At 37.2% G+C, this 17,585-nt stretch overlaps 1 long non-coding RNA gene across 1 annotated transcript; it reads left to right on the forward strand.

The window, feature by feature from the left end:
• The first annotated feature begins 3,309 nt into the window (after nucleotides 1-3,309).
• Nucleotides 3,310-16,121, forward strand: LOC136270884 (uncharacterized). Its single transcript, XR_010708757.1, has 3 exons — nucleotides 3,310-3,513; nucleotides 10,266-10,391; nucleotides 16,004-16,121. It is a non-coding gene; the product is annotated as an uncharacterized lncRNA (long non-coding RNA).
• The last annotated feature ends 1,464 nt before the right edge of the window (nucleotides 16,122-17,585 follow it).

A 17,585-nucleotide genomic window follows, 5' to 3' on the forward strand; every position in this document is an offset into this window, starting at 1 on the left:
ACTATATATGGCCATATTGGCCCCACCTTAGAGCCTGAACCCCTGACCCAGGGGTCATGAATTTTACAATTTTGATAGAGGGCTTCATGGACATCATAATCATGCATTTAGTATTTAACAAATATATATGGGAGTAGAGAAGATCTAAGATTTAATACATTTTTACTATATGGCCATATTGGCCCCACCCTAGAGCCAGAACCTCTGACCCAGGGGCCATGAATTTCACAATTTTGTTAGAGGGCTTCATGGACATTCTAACTATGCAACCTGTTTTTTCCTCGCATGTGTGGGAGTAGAGAAGATTTTGCTTTTTTGCATATTTAGCCACTCCCTTGGCACCCCAGGGGTGGTAGACCCATGAATTTAAGAAATGTTGTTTGGAATATAAAAGCTTCAGCTAACGCTTTAGCTTTAATATTTCAAAACAACATTTCTCAACTTCGGAGGTTGTTCTGCAACATTCACGATAACTCGTATTTTTTTTCTTAAATAGACAATATCCATTGTCAAATCGTGAATTAAAAATGGCATGCAAAGAGCTTTGGAATAAATCTGCAATTTATAAAAGCTCTACCGCCTACCGTTATAAAGGTGAATCAAAACTATTTGTCAAGGTAAATACTAACGGGGTCGAAATTTCTTGACATGAATGTAAGCGATAATGCTTTAAAATAAACAAAAATCGACTTCATTTGAGTGTTTTACTACAGGAAGATTTTACTTGAAATAAAAGAGATGAGATGGGCGCGCCGACGCGCTGAATACAATTAGCCGTGACGAATAATTAACTTTACTTTACTGACCATCTTCGCTGCCAAAGTTTTCCGCACCGCTTCTCACAAACCCTTGGCATATCATGTTATCAAGAGTCGGGATTTTTTCCCTGGATTTTGATTGGGGTTTACTGAAATCATTCGACCGATCAAAAATGCAAAGCGTATCTGATTTAAACAACAATGTGTTCCTACTGTTTATTCACGAATCTCTCTAACACGAATGGCCCAACACCCTTATTTTTCTAGTCTGATTGAGCCTTCAAGTTGCATGTATCATTCAATGGTGCAATAACAAGTACACCAGATTGTTTATAAACAGAGGCATGCACTCGTAGATCTAGGATTTACCAACTGTTTACCGCTCCCAGTCTTTCACCTTTCGAATGAATGTAACATTTCCCATTATTCCTATTTATAAAATACACACGGCATTAAAACGTTTTTCAAACTTGTCAATTTCGTTGTCTACAGAGGATGCCCCTTCTGCACAAGATACGTTTATATAGTTCATTTAAAACTAAGATAGGAGATTACGTGACGAAAATAATTCCTCCAGACTTTTGATAGCACGATATGCCAAAGAATCTGTAAGTTATATTTGTTGGACTAATAGTCATACAATAATTGCTGTATCTAGAAATGAAACGGAGGCGTGACGAGTGCCCGCAAGGATTTATATCTGGATTCTCTCGGACACCAAGGAACATTCTATTGAAGACCACTACCCGCATCATCTGATGTGCCGATCCGGTAGGGAAATCGAGCAGTGGGAATTAACAAGCTGAAAAGTTTCATGCGCGTCATCTGTACGGAACGCGGTTTACAGGGAAATTATTCGAATCATAGCGGCAAACGCACTTGCGCGACCCAGCTGTATTTGTGTGGTGTTGAGGAACAACAGATAATGAATCGTACTGGTCATCGCTCACAAGCAGGGGTCCGTAAATACAAAAGGTCCAGTGCGGAAATGGAAGATAATGTGTCCAAGGTTTTGGATCCGCCCAACGAGTATACCGATAACTCGATTGCGTTGAGTACTCCTGCAGATGAATCTATTCCTAATATTTCCGAGTGTTCCGTTTTTCCGGAAACATCAGCAACTGTCCATAGCGAAGAGGAGCCCATGAGCAAGAGGCCTAGATTCCCATTTGGAGAATTTAAAACCTGCAACATTACGTTTCAGTTTAAAAGTATAGATAGTAGCTAAGCCAGATATGTTTTTTTTAACTACACGAAACTTATATTTTTCATTTTTTTGTTGAATTTTATGTTGTCTGTGTTAAAAATTTCACAAGGACGTTCAGCAGCTGTTCTGGTGTTTATGTAGTTTAGAGTTGTTATGAAATTGATTAAAGCATAAACTTTGTGTTAGTTTGCTTTTTTCTCACTGTACACTATTTCAAAAATTATTGTACGGTACAATCACCATGCTGTCTTTCATACAGTACAATTACTTGTAGATTCTCAAGTTATTGTACGGTGATACGCCACGCCTACTCGTGTAAAGGACAAGTATTGGAAATTATTGTACACCAGTAATCAAAGGAAAAACGCCGCTTAAGTGCCACAAGAAGTGGTGCGGATCTGAAAACCTTGCCTAGCGAAGATGCTTACTGATCATGACTTTTTTTTGCATTTCAGACCACGCTGTAGATGCATGCCATGACTTGCTGTATCTCCCCACTGATCCATTGTCTTGTGCTTTTAATCCTGTGTCAGCAAGGTAATGTAGCCACTGCCACAGACACCTATTAGTGTCCACTCCACTCAGGCACCATACGTACCATCAATCTATTCATTCATTTGATTTACCAGTAGTTTCTATCAATTTCTTCAACCCTTTAAAAGATATTAAATAGCAATAGGAAAACAACCAAAATATATCTTTGAACCAATTTTTTTTGAAAAGTGTTGATATTAGAAGTTTTTAACAAAAAAAAAATTTTAATTCCTATATATATCGGAGATGGCTAAGATAGTTTTGATAGAGGCCAAATAAATCCATATCCAAAACGTGTTTCTCTGATGAATTATCAAATAGAGGTTGAAATGTAACTAGCTAAGGGGATTTTTCTCAGACGAGCATTAAGCAGCCCCACCTATTGCAATTAGGTACTCACTGTGCGATAACTGCCTCCCTGCTCAGAAATGTGATTTACACTCCTTCTGGTAATTGATCTTGCACTCAAATTCATTAGACAACATCATATTTTACATAAACGTTTGATCAGTCTGCATGACCAATAGATAAGAAGCATTAATGTAAACTATTTTGTCACAGTTGAACATCGATATCTCGCACACTGATATCTCGAATATATGTATACATGGAAGTGATTTGTTTTTTTAAGTAGTTTACCCTCGATATCTTGAATACTTGGATATTTCGAAGTTTTAATAGAGTTCCGTGGAGATAACGAAGTTAAATGACTGTATACTGATAAACATCTAAGCAAAGGGCAAAATGTCCAGTAGGATGATATTTATGTTATGCATATGCATAAGATTTATGTTTTATTTTCAGTGTTCGGAGGTCAAGATCTGCTGGAAGGACCCAAAAGTGTAAAATCCATCATTGGAGGTCGAACATTGATGAAGTGTATCGTAAAGAATCGCTCTGGTATCGTACAGTGGACTCAGAATGGATTTGGTATAGGGAACGATAGGGACTTGCCATCTTACCCCCGCTACAGAATAGTTGGGGGAAGGACAGAGGTTAACAATGATGTCATAGGTAGGTGGCAGCACCAGTGATCAGTTTTGTCTTAAGCAGTCACATGCTTCGATCATTTGTAATGATTGCAGATAGGAAAAAGTGCAAGCTGTAGAGTTACTTGAGGAAATGAGATGTATTGGTTGTTACCATTTACTTATCTTACAGTAATGCTATTGATAGCTGTCTTCTGTGCGCGTGGAAAATGTTTTGATGCTTTCTTTCGCTGATTGACTTGGACTGAGTCATTCAATGCCCAGAATGTCTCAGTACAGGCACGTAGCATCGTTTTTGAAATGGGGGGGGGGGGGGGGGGTGCAGATTCATCCAAAACTTCTGGACAAGCAAAGAGAAAAACAAGTTGCTGTCCTTTAAAAAAGGACTACAATACGTGGACCGTTTGCATGTGTTTCCAACGAAAACATGAAAGCTTTAAGATTATCAGAGATTCCCCCGACTCTAGCCGCCCACTTTTTACCGCTTAATTTGCACGTTGTATCACTTATAGCCCTCACTTTTTATCTCAAAGTTTTAACGATTTATACTTCTAAAATAATTTTAATCTATATAAATGAAGATTGCATGTATAGTATCAGACATTCAGCGAGTTCTACTATTTGCGCACACGGTACGCTTCGCACTACTTTGTTAACTATACAATGACAGCTTTGTGTAAATTAAATTCATACTTTGATGCATTTTTCTTGAGATTTTAACTTTAATACAGTGACATAATAGTCCAATCCACACTTTGCAAAAGTTGTTCCCCTTCGCAGGGTCAACCCAAAGGTCAAAAGGGAAAAAAAATTCCCTTCATAATGCAATCAAATATTTTGGCGCCCTTTGAAGAAATCTCTCAGAATTTAATTTATTTCTTCGATGTGTGGGTTGCCCCAACTTGGGGCAATCCAAATTCACAGCGGAAACGGATTTCTAATGTCAAATAACGAAGTTACAACCCTCTAAACTACAAAGGCTACAGTGAGAAATATATGGGTTTTTCCCCAAAGATGGTGGCCAAGGGACATAACTTTTGTAAAGTGTGGATTGGTCTATTATTCAATCATCTATTATTTACAGTCACATAATTATTCAATCATCTATTATTTACAGTCACATAATTATTCAATCATAATGAAATGCTTAAATTTTTTTTATCCGGAAGTACTCTAGCTTCGCCTACTGTAAAAGTAAAGTTAAGCTACATGTGTATTCGGAAAACAACAAAACATTGCAAATTATGCTATTTGATGCCAGTTGTAGTTACGGCATAACATTACCTTATTTCATAATACTGAAAGTTTATATCACATGCCTATTATTTCTTTAAAAGGAATTCTTTGTTTCTGTTACGTGTACTGTTACCGTCAACTTTACAATTACAGCGCCCTTGAACTGGACACAGACCACAATTATTTTTCCCTCTTATTCCTTTATAAAACAAAAATTCATATAAAAAATTCCACCGGCTCAAATCTATTCAAATTTGGCATAATGACAGACAAACATTAGTCCAACAACATTTCCAAAGGACAGGAAAATCAATCGAGAGGGAGCTGAGATATGGCCCCTACAATAACCCCTACCCTGCAATATCCACTTTCACTTCGGAATATTTGTAAACATTGGCCTCTTTACACCCTTCCTATTGCGCCTTTAAAGATCGATTTTCCCAATTATTTTTAGCTAGTATTTTTTTTCAAACCTTCTTCTTTCCATCCATGCCCTAAAAGGCGCCAAATTTGCCCATTTAGAACCCCTGGGAATTTTTGGAAAAAAACATACATTTCTAGAATAGAACTACTTGACTGATCAATGAGCACGGGGTAAAAATAGTGGTATGTGACCTAATAATTTCACATACCTTTATTGATTTTGATGAAACTTGGTAGGTTGGCACCTGTGGGTATTTCCAATGTCTCCTAGAAGTTTCGGTGAAATCCTTCTCCTTACACCAGAGTTATGGGCCCCTGGAAAAAGGTACAGGAATAGCTGAAATTGCATGCCAACACCAGCATCTCACACAAAATTCACTTCACTAAAGTACTCACAATGACCTTATTTTATAATCAATTTCCTTGAAACTTTAATATGTCATATTTCAACTTATTGCCCAAAGACATCTGACATTTTTTCTCATCAAGATTAATATTATGCAATTTTAATAATTTTTTGAAATTATACCCCAAATAAGGCTATAAATCCCCAGAAAAGCCCAAAAATAAAATATGTAGACACAGATTTTTCAGTTGGAAAAAATATGTAAAATTTCTACATTTAATATACTATAGAAATCAGACATGCTAGTAAATAAACAGCAAGTAATCCCTTTGTTGTAAGCAGATAATCAAACATGGCCACTGCAACCAACTTGAGGAAGTGGCACTTACAGGTCAAAATGGATTAGCTCTGGGTACAGTTTAGATGACATGGATAGGTATAAAATGCCATTTGAAGTACTGTCAAACATACAAGACTATAAATATGATAGAAATAAAGGAATCCATCACACCATCTTTGATACAGCAAGCAGAAAGTACTTACAGAAGTTATCAAAATGTTTCAGAAAAACCAAAGGCCATGGAACAAAGGGAGGGAACTCCGCCAAAGGAAGCCGCCCAGCAGGAGGTTTTTTCGGCAAGGTAATACTAACAGATCCAAGGCTTCATCAGAGGACAAAGAGACAACTCGTAAACGCTCCTTTGTCCGGCTATCCGCTGGGGACCATGCCCTGGTAACACGACCAAGTTTAGACTGCCAATCCTACATAACTCCCGACTGTGATGGGGAGAGTGGATCCTCGTGTATTCTTCGGCCACGGTCAGAAAGCTGCAGATACCTACAAAATGCCAACAGCAATGAATATGAAGGGGGACAACGTGTAGTGAGTGAGGAGAAAATGATAGATATGATGACGAGCACAGCCCATATTCATCAGACTACTTCAAGCACCTGCCCCATGCCAAATTTTGCTGTACTCGAGGCAAGAAAGCTAGGCATCTCTTGGAAGTACAAGATAAAATGCACAAATTGTCCGTTTACCTCTCCGACATTCAACCTGTATCATGAGATTCATCAAGAGGGACCAGGCCGTAATCCATCAGCAACCAACATCGCTCTCGCATATGCCATTCAAGACACTGCCATCGGGGCCGAAAAGATAATTGAACTCCTCACCTGTTTGGACATACCTGCTCCCAGCAAATCATTCATGCAGACACTCCTGTGCAAAACAAGCAGAAAAATGACAGAACTTAACAAACTGGACATGAATGACAAGATACAAAAAGTCAAACAGGTTAACGTTACTCGAGGACACCCTGAAAATATCATCAACATTTCAACAGATGCAAGATACAACAGCAGCGTCATGTTTAGTCGGAAGACCCCCGGCCAGAATGCCAGTCAAGCCTTTTCTCTGGCAGTAGAAACAAATACAGATAGAAAGTACATACTTGCCTGTGCTGTACAGAACAAACTCTGCTGGACTGGTGCATGGCTGCGCGGCAAAGGCATGGAGGTGGACTGTCCTGGCGGTCATGCGGAATGTACTGCAAACCTGTCTCCGGCTGCTCCGTTCTCGGAATACGAGATGGGAAAGGATATCGGCACTCAGCTCGGCCTGCAAGATGTTCTAGTCCGGTATGTTACCACAGACGGCGATGCCCAAGGTGCTAAAGGAGTGGACGATGCCATGCGGGCTCTTCATCCCTTGTGGAAAGTAGAGCGCCTAGCAGACCATGTCCATCTTGGGCAATCACAGTTCCGTGCCAGCAACCGAGCAGTATACAGCGATGAAATGTTCCATTCTAAGACAAAAGAAGAAAAGAAAGAGTTACAAAGGGTGTTTAGCAATGACTTAAAATCCAGATGTTCCATGATAGTGAAAAAGCTATTCACCAAGTATGACAGAGACCTGGAGAAAATGAGCAGTTTCTTACCCAAAGTCCTGGAGGCAACTGTTGCATGTTATGACGGAGACTGTTCTATGTGTGCCGCCTATTCCTTGGTCTGTGAGGGGGGAGTGGTCTCCAACTGGTGGAACTTTAGCCGCAACTTGGCCATCTATAGGATCACCGCCCTGCAAATGAATGACAACGACCTAAGAATTGTGACAGAAGTTCTGAAAATGAAGTTGAGCGTGGAGGCTATCTCTGCCATGAAACTTCTGACTGACACCAATGCCAACGAGTCCTACCATAGATCTGCAAGTGCTAACATGCCCAAGAATGTGAAATTCTCAAGAACAATGGAAGGGCGTCTGCACTCCATGATTCACAGGAGGAATAACTTACCAGGAACCTCAACCAGACTCAAGTGTGAATCTGCCGGTGTCCAATACTCAGACTCCGGCAAGCGACGACTAGCCAGGATTGACCAGCAGTTCCTCTACAGACAAGAATACCATAAAAAGGAAAAGATTAAGACCAGAAGAAACAAACAGCAGGGTAGGAAAATGGAGGAACACCATCTATATCGACAGGAACATCGGACAAAGTCAGACTACCGGAAGGGACAATTGGATATGAACCTACCTGCAGCACGTGATCATCCCTACCACAGGAGAGGAGCATGCCAATATCATCTGAGGCCTCGCCCAGGATGTGACTGAATGACTTTATACCCATTTTATGAATGATACTGACTTTTACTAACCTTAAAGCTTAACTGAACTGAATCCATCATGTGCCATCAGGCATATACTAAAACCATTATTGTGAGGAGAAATGCATGACTCTCCAATGTTTAGCGGTGTAACATTCTAATAAATATGATAAACTTACCTATATTCTTTGTTTTCTCAATTCATGTCAATAAATGAGGTCAAGTCTGCAAGGCAGGTACGGAAAGTGGCCCAGGCAGGTGCCCCTAGCTCGGCAGGTCTGTCGCTGGTTGTTAATACCATGTGGTTCCAGAGTGATGTGCTCCGGAACAACACACAGCCTGTTGTGGCACAAGTGTGATGCAACAATGGATGCATCCAACTCATGATAACCATGATGTAGCATGACACTGAGTCTATGACCATGCATGGTAACCCACTTGTTCTTTACTGGATGCTTGTAGCATACAACACCATATTTGTTGTTGCTGCTTCTAGCACCAGTCCAGATGCGACACTGACCGTTCAAACTAGGAGCAGAGCCCGAGCGCACTTTTTCTCTGTATTTTGTCAGAAATTCGTCCATAGCCACGAAATGAAAGTTGCAGACGACAAAAATAGTGCCGACGCATGGTTACATAGAAATACGACTTACCTCATTTGCATATGCGGGTCATACTAATCACCCAACAATAAAACCACCCCCCACCCCCAATTTTTCCTCTATTTTGGTGAAATTAAATTTTCATAATTGAACAAAAGGCCCAATTTCTCCATAAATTACCTTAAACGATTGATATTTGTTAAGAAATGGGGGATAAAACCCTAAATAAGCAATTTCACTTTTGACCTGATAGGACACAGACCACAATTATTTTTCCCTCTTATTCCTTTATAAAACAAAAATTCATATAAAAAATTCCACCGGCTCAAATCTATTCAAATTTGGCATAATGACAGACAAACATTAGTCCAACAACATTTCCAAAGGACAGGAAAATCAATCGAGAGGGAGCTGAGATATGGCCCCTACAATAACCCCTACCCTGCAATATCCACTTTCACTTCGGAATATTTGTAAACATTGGCCTCTTTACACCCTTCCTATTGCGCCTTTAAAGATCGATTTTCCCAATTATTTTTAGCTAGTATTTTTTTTCAAACCTTCTTCTTTCCATCCATGCCCTAAAAGGCGCCAAATTTGCCCATTTAGAACCCCTGGGAATTTTTGGAAAAAAACATACATTTCTAGAATAGAACTACTTGACTGATCAATGAGCACGGGGTAAAAATAGTGGTATGTGACCAACTTATGTGTGCATATGGCATGGAATCCCGATCCCGATTCAGATAAACGTGTGCTAGCCTGGTTCCCTGAGCTACCCATTACGCAAAGGAACCAGGCTAACTCATGCGCAGACTGAATTTCCCCCATAGCATCCGGTTTAACCTCGCTTATATATTTTCTGCGTTGACCTCAGGGTCCACGCAAAAAAGAATCTTTCTTAACTTTTTAAAACCTTTATGTAATCCTTGGGTGAGATGTTACGTGCCTGTAGTAATTCCCTATACCTGTCTGGCGTGTCGCTGACGACAGAAAGCCCTCCTGAGGTGACTTCCAGACATCTTACTATGGGTGCGTTGTCATTCCGAGATGCTGATCGCCTGCGTCAGCTCCTAAAGAAAAGGAATCCTTGTCATAATCCTGCGAATACTATGGTGCTCAAAACAAACAGAAATTAACTGTCATCTAACAGGGAGGGAGCATTTGTATGTCAGATTAAGAGATATCTTAGTGCATTATTGTACTTACCTCAAAGTCTGCTACTCACCTCAACAGCCACTTACTGCAGAAATTATTGCTAGGTTCTCGATGTGATTGCAAGTTGCAGAGAATAATTTTGCTGTGTAAAAGAATTGGTAATAAAAGATGTATTGATAATTGTTGACATAACAAAAATTCCCTGTCAGTGGGTGTATTTTAGAAAAAAACATCCTATTACATGGGAATATAAATTCGAATATGCTCATGTTCCTTATAATTCAAGTGCTAATTCCTATGTATCAGGACGCACCTGGTACAAAATGCTCTGCAAACACAGATTTTATGCATTTGAAAATTGATTATACTGTTTGATCCTACAAATTAACCATCACTCATTTGTTGCAGAGGAATTCAGTCTGGAGATTACAGACGTCTAACTAGAGGATGATGGGAAATATAATTGTCAGGTGACCCCTACAGATGATGACCCCAGAGTGTTGCTGAGTGATGAGGTCACTGTCACAGTCATAGGTAAGTCATTTATAAGTGTAGTGGTGTGTAGACAAAGTAAAGACAAAGTCATTTATTAGTTTTATGGTGTGTAGTCAAAGTCATTTATAAGAGTAGTAATGTATAGACTAGGTGAAAACAAAGTCATTCATAATTGTGGTAGTTTGTAGAACAAGGCATTTGGAAGAAAAGATAATCTAATGATAGAATATATATGATAAAATATGTGTGTGTGTGTTATTAAGGTTTTCCGCTCTCAGCGGAAAACCTTACTATTATTCTGAAAATTTTTCAAATTTCTTATTATTAATTTTTTCTTCTAGACGCAAACTTTGATCCTTAATATCTCGCTCGTTTGTTCACCGACTGTTTTGAAATTTTCAGGACTGATAACATGCCGCGTGATGTTGTCTTTGCATATTTTAGTTGTGGAAAATCCCTATCCGGTTTTGAGTTATTCCCCTTTTAGTAAAATGTAACGACTTCTTTTGTCCAGGGGGTTTAGCTTTAACGATGACTGGCAGAGTCTAAAAGATGGGCTGGTTTGGAAGCTAATACATTGAATTTGTGCGAGATATATTTTATTTATTATTTAAATGCAAATAAAAGGGGTGGTATAGATGTTGAAACAAAGGTAAGAAAAAAAATCAAAAAAATTCGCGTATTTTCCGTGTTAGTTTTCTACTTGATAAAAATTTGTTATAACATGTATTTTAAAAGTTCTTGGTCTTACCCAGACCTTTCATTCGGTATACCGAAAAAGGGGCTGGCCCTTATAATTAGGGAGTTAGAGGCGTCCAAAGTTTCTTGTCAATAACTTAAAAAGGAACAAACATTTCTAATGCATTATTGAAGCAAAGTTGTAAAGAAATTAATTTTTAATCCTTCTATAGTATTCAATTTAATGTTATCGTAATTTATAGTCAGTATTTGCAGAAACAATTGTTGTCAGTTCGGTCCATTTTTGTGGGGGTGCGCACGTTTATGGGGTTATGAAAGGGCTTCTTGTAATGCACTAACTGATACATGTAGCGCGCAAAAATAATTCCACATAAAATTCCCAAATGTTTTTATACATATGTACATTTTCATTTCATATAGATAAACCTCTTTGACCTTATTTTTGTTGTTTGTTTTATAACTGTGCCCCTGTCTATATTTAGATGCATTACGAGACTCAGGTAACCGATCGATAGGAGAGTCGCTAGCTGTATTCAGGCCGTCGCCAAGACGACAGTGCATGTGCTTGTAGAGCTGGACGTACACGATTAACGCCCCACTGTGTTACTGTAACAGAGACATTTTGAATTGTTTCAGTACTGGGAGATGTGTTAATAAAATGGTTCCAATGCATGGTAATTAAACTCAACTTTTCTACAATACGTATACACGGCCGTCATATAAAGCACAATGTGTATTACTGACATGACAAATGTACGCTGTACGCTTTTAAAGCAAAAAAAAAAAATACTGATTTGCGATGGATATAATATAATTATCATCGTGGAGATGATTTTGAAAAGTGAACTTAATATTCGTATACGATAATATTTGAATCCAAAGCCGCTAGTTTTAAGTAACGGTTATTAGGGATATTAATTATTACTTGCCCCGCGTTTCAGGTTTTTTACTTGCAAAACATCTACAAACGAAAATACCAAACAACCTTCAGCAGCAACTTATAAATCATTTATTCCATACACAATTCTAAAGAGGTAATTAAATAAATTTTATAAATGCTTTATACTTGTATTCGCTATCTTCCATGGAAAAAAGTGGCATGGAAAAAATGTTGTTCAATGTTCATTAAATACGCTGTAGCCTTAGCAATCGAAAATAATTAACAAACTGTATACTGATAGATTGACATATCAACAAACATTCAGACCCGCAATGTGTTTTCTTACAAGTTCTATAAAACGTAGACTCAATGACTGAATTCTTTACCGTTTTCCGTCTGGGTTATTTTGAATCACGTGTGTACGTTATGTGTAGCCATATAGAGGAACACTTTATGTGTTTAATTTTTAAAAGAAATTGTGTACATGAAGAGCAATGCAATGCTAGGACAATAAAATTCCAACAATGTATATGGTGAAGCCGGTCAGACTGATACTGGTTCTGCTTGTTCTACAAATAGCGAATGTAAGACGAAGTATTTGGGTGTTATATTTTAAACAAATATAAGTATTGCTTTCTTAAAAGCTTACATTACTCAACAAAGTATTTTATTGGAATCATTCTTAGTTACCTTAGCTGCATATATGTACCGCTCGGTCTGTATCCCGGAAAAATTGACTACCATCCGAAATTTTTCATACAAGGTCTAGAGACTTGCAGCTAACATTACCTTTAAAAATACATTTTAGAACTTGCCGCTGTTTATAAATTTATTAAAATGACGCGCAGAATCAAGTGGTAATATGTCGTTTGATATGGGATTTATGACGTCTATTTATATTGTTTTCATTATTTCAAGCTTGTGGGTGGAATGAAATCAGTTTCACATGTTATATGACATAAAGATGTCCTCTCCCCACTTTTTCTCGAAGCAACTATTTTTATAAAATTTACATAAAAAATTGAATTATCATGGAGTTGCCCTCCCCCCATTTTGGTAGCATGTAAAAAAAATGGTATGAAAATCATGAAATTATGAGTGAAATTTTGAAAATTGTGGAAAATTAAAAAAAAATCTTTATTTGCTTGTCAAGATTTGTTGGATGAGTTTGCCCCCCCCCTTTCAAAAACGATGCTACGTGCTTGGAAATTACTCATTACTCATTTATTCCTCTCTTTAAAATACAAAACAAACTAACAAACATAACCGATACATAACTTAAAAAACAAACTACATATTCATCCTTCACCCACAATATTGCCTTTTCGATATTTGTCATCGTTGTAGACCCGTGTAACAATCTGTTAAATAGGTGCTTGCACGAAAAAGAACCCCTTGCTGATCTACATTTTCATTAACGCATAAAAAGAAAAAATATATTTTGATTTTTTTTTGAATTTCTTTGGATGTAAAAAAAAAGAGAAGAAATTGGTTCTTAGTCTCTCTTTATGCCTGTTTGTTAGCGGTTAATCCAAGTTCATTTTGAATATCCTTTTGTAATTTAAAAAATGCGATGTAGATTTTTTTCATGCAATATTTCGGATAAAGCAATGAAGAGTTGTTTCTTGAAATTTTATTAGACCATACAATTGTAAAATGCTAACATTGAAAATTGTGCCCGATTTCTTTCTGTTTTTTAAGGTAAAACTTTATTGATTTAAAAAATGATTCTTTGAGACAAACAAATTGACATAATCAACTAGAACTGTCCTAATGGGACTAATACCCCCGCAAGGCTAATTTCAAAAAGGACAAATAGTTGAATTGAATAATAAAGGTTTGGAACACATACAAAAAAAAAATTCTAGAATTGTAAAAAAAAAAAAATAGTTAACAAAGAAAAATTAAAATCAAAATTGTCAGAATATGTAAATACATATCTATAACAGTAATACATTTACAAATGTATGTATCTGATGATATATATTTTTTTAATTTAATTGATTTAAAGAGAAACCAACAAAATGACAATAACCCCTCCCTTTGCAGTAAATGAAAATACCGGTAGCCAAGCAATGCTCTTCTGTTGATAAAACTTTCAATGTCTTTCTAATAAGAGTCTTGACAGATGCAATATTAGTTGTTTCAAATTTTCTTCACTTTCTCCTATGGCACGATGGAAATCCATATCAGAAAATTGATCCCATAGGACAATGATTTTCTTTGATGAGCTTGTTAAATTAAATAAACTTCCAAAACATTACCATAATTACCATACTATGTAAAAATATGTAAAGAAGAAAATTTAATATTACAAACAATTTTAAAATTGCCAAAACACTACAATTATATCAGACATTTTGAATTTCATTTAAAATAATGCCCAATACGGTCACTTCATCAATTTACTTGACAAATAAATTTAAACAACCTCTAAAAATAGTTTAACTTCTTTAATAATAATGATATTATTTATTTCCTTATAATGATAGAACTTTTGGTTTACATAAAAGTTTTAAAATAGCCCCAAAACCATCACCCATTTTGCAGATTATCAATTTCCCCTAAACACATGCTCTATCTGAACCATGGCTCAGATAATGGCTCCCTTGGGACAAATGAATTCAGCCACACTTGTCTTTGATGTTCTTATTAGCTCCTAAGAATTTATCATTGACAAACAAAAACTTTGCATTGTCAGTTGATAGAATACTTATAAAAAATAATTTTTTTTATTAATTAAGACATAAAGACAAAAACCTCAATCTGGATGTATTTATATAAATATATTTTTGAGTGTTTTAATACTATTAATTAATTAATAAAATCTGTAAGGATTACCTCCCTTACTTTTCAACATTAGTGTACAATGTATAGAATAAGGAAAATGAAAACTGTCATAAAATCATTAAATCTTGTCTGATCTTAAAAAAAATTGCAGGTGCACATCTTCAGATGGTGTTCAACATATGTACAAACTGTTCCATGCAGTAATAAAAAATTCTATAGGGGTGACAAAGTTGCGTCTACAGACAGACGGACAGACAGACAGACGGACAGACGGACAGGGTGAAACCAATATACCCCCCTAAACTTCGTTTGCGGGGGTATAATAAGAGTTTGACAATCTCTAACTGCAGGTCTGTAGCTTTTAGCCAGAAAAAGAATCGGATGGACGACCTAGGACACAGATCGTCCATCCGAATTTCTTGAAAATTGCCATTATTTTCGTACGCGGACGCAATACTCACCGAGACTAAATGGTGCTGCGTATCTTAAGTTTTAAGTTTTAACTGGTTTGAAAGGTAATATTGGTTTTCTGATAATCATGAACATGAATAATTAAATAAAAATGGTTAAAATTACAGTAAAATTACCGGCATCGGTCTTCTCCGTGCGCGGATCTAGATGGGGAAGGGTTCCAGACCCCCCCCCCCCCCCCCCCCCCCAGCTTACTTATATCATTACCTGTCAATTGCAATATATACTCATTGTTTAGATTCTTATAAATAGTTATGTATAATTGTCAATGCGCAGTCTGGAATACGGCGGCCAGCCCCGGCCACGTCCGACTCTCCCAGAGTCTTGAGTCCGGAGGCCACTTCTGGCCATATCCGACTTGTTTGTAACATGTCTGTCTGTTAAATTGTTATAATGTTGCCATCGTTGAGTCTCGTCCAATAATGTGGAATCCTGCATCAATTGCCTGTTTATTTCTCTGGAACTGTATACTGGTGGACCTTCGGGAATACGGCAAACCTACCCTTCGTTTTAGCTTACGGCCCACAGCGCGCCCTAACCTTTTACCTTATACACTTTACGTCAACATTCCCTCACCCGGTTCGTACTGCACACGACCGATGCAGATCCAGACGAATTCTCTATCACCGTTAAATCAACGCGGTCACAGAAATATAATACTTTGTTTCTCAGTGTTTACACATCTAATATTGTACTATGGTCAGCTATCAATTTTTTGTAATACGTCACAAGTATGACGCAGCTACGACGGAAAACCTAATCGTTGCTTGCAACGAGCTCGTCTCTAGTTTAACTTCTATCTTTCGTTCAGCTCCTCCAAACCAGGTGGTGATAGACGAGGGAGACATCAAGTCCCTGGTGCCCGGGGTCCCCACAAACATCACATGTAGAGCAGACGGAGCGAAGCCGGCCCCCGAGATAATGTGGTAGGTCCATCTGTCATGTTCTCCCTGTACCATGTATAAGCAGTGATACCAGGAGCTCATAATGTGTCTGTAATGTCCTCCTTCTGTCATGCAATCGAACATGTAAATTCATTTATGACATATATTGTGGTTTCATTAATACTCGTTACCTGTTCATATGATTCAAATTTTTCATGGAGTTCGTTGTTGAGCTCATCTAAAAACTTTAAATGGTCATTTAAATGAAAAGTATAATATCATATTGTATTGAAAGCATCTATATATCCAGAAAATTATGATTTATGAATGATATTCAAAATTTGTTTTAGTATTCCATGCATCATGGACATATACTCAGAGGGATAATTATGAATGTGTTTGTATTGTAGGTATAAGGAAGGGAATGGAAGGATTACAAACAATACATATACGATAGCTACGACCAATGAATTCACCAAGATTACTGATGTTATCAGTATTGTGACTTTGAATGCTACCAATGCTGACCACGAGAAGAGAATCGTGTGCGAGGTTATAAACGAAGCTCTGCGAGATCCATTGAGCACCTATGTGACCCTAAACGTGCAATGTAAGAACTAACACTGTGCCGGATAATTATGCCAGTGCCAAGGTGGCATTTTTGCACCCGCTTAAGATGCAGTTTCGGAAAAATCCATGTATACTAAATGATAGCCCATTGTCTAGAGAGTATATAACCACTTTTGTTTTTATTGTGTTTCACTTGACAGGTGAGATATTTACCTATAAAAATTAATATCCCATCGGAAAATGATAATTCCCATAGGAGAATTGATTCTCCTACAGGAAATATTGACAATCAATTAGGATTTTTTATAAGTCCTATAGGAATTATATTTCCTATAGGAGAATGGTATTTTCTGTAGGAATTTGATTCAGACATGAAGTTTTCCTATAGGATATTAAGTTTTTCTATCGGATTTTATCAAATCCTATCGGAATTGAAATTCCTATAGGAAGTTCTTGTATTCCGATAGGAAATTTCAAATTACCTATAGGAATATTGTTTTTCCTATCATATGGCATATTTGAATTTTTCGATATATGCAGCTTAAGCGGGTGCAAAAATGCCACCTTGGCACCGGCATAATAATCCGGCACAGTGTTAACTCTTAACACTAGCGTGTAACTATAACACTTGATATACTATTGCAAACATAACTTTTAACATACAACATAGGAAGTTTTAAAGATATTCGCTCCTGACAATTTTGAACCCACCCCGCAACAAGTGCCATAATTCTAACAGTTGTCGTAAAATTTCAGAGTTAACATTTCTCGATGAATACAATTCAAAGATAAATATGCTTAAGTCTAAACTAATATTCTTTGTTTAAATTAGGTTGCAAATACTTTTCGATATATTTTTTAGTTGCGTTTGTTTTTTTCGAATATTTATGGCGCAATTTACGACATGCTCTATCCTACTGTCGTCTGTTTGTAAAAAAC

This window comes from Magallana gigas, chromosome 8 (genome assembly GCF_963853765.1).
Source record: "Magallana gigas chromosome 8, xbMagGiga1.1, whole genome shotgun sequence".
Lineage (NCBI taxonomy): Eukaryota > Metazoa > Mollusca > Bivalvia > Ostreida > Ostreidae > Magallana > Magallana gigas.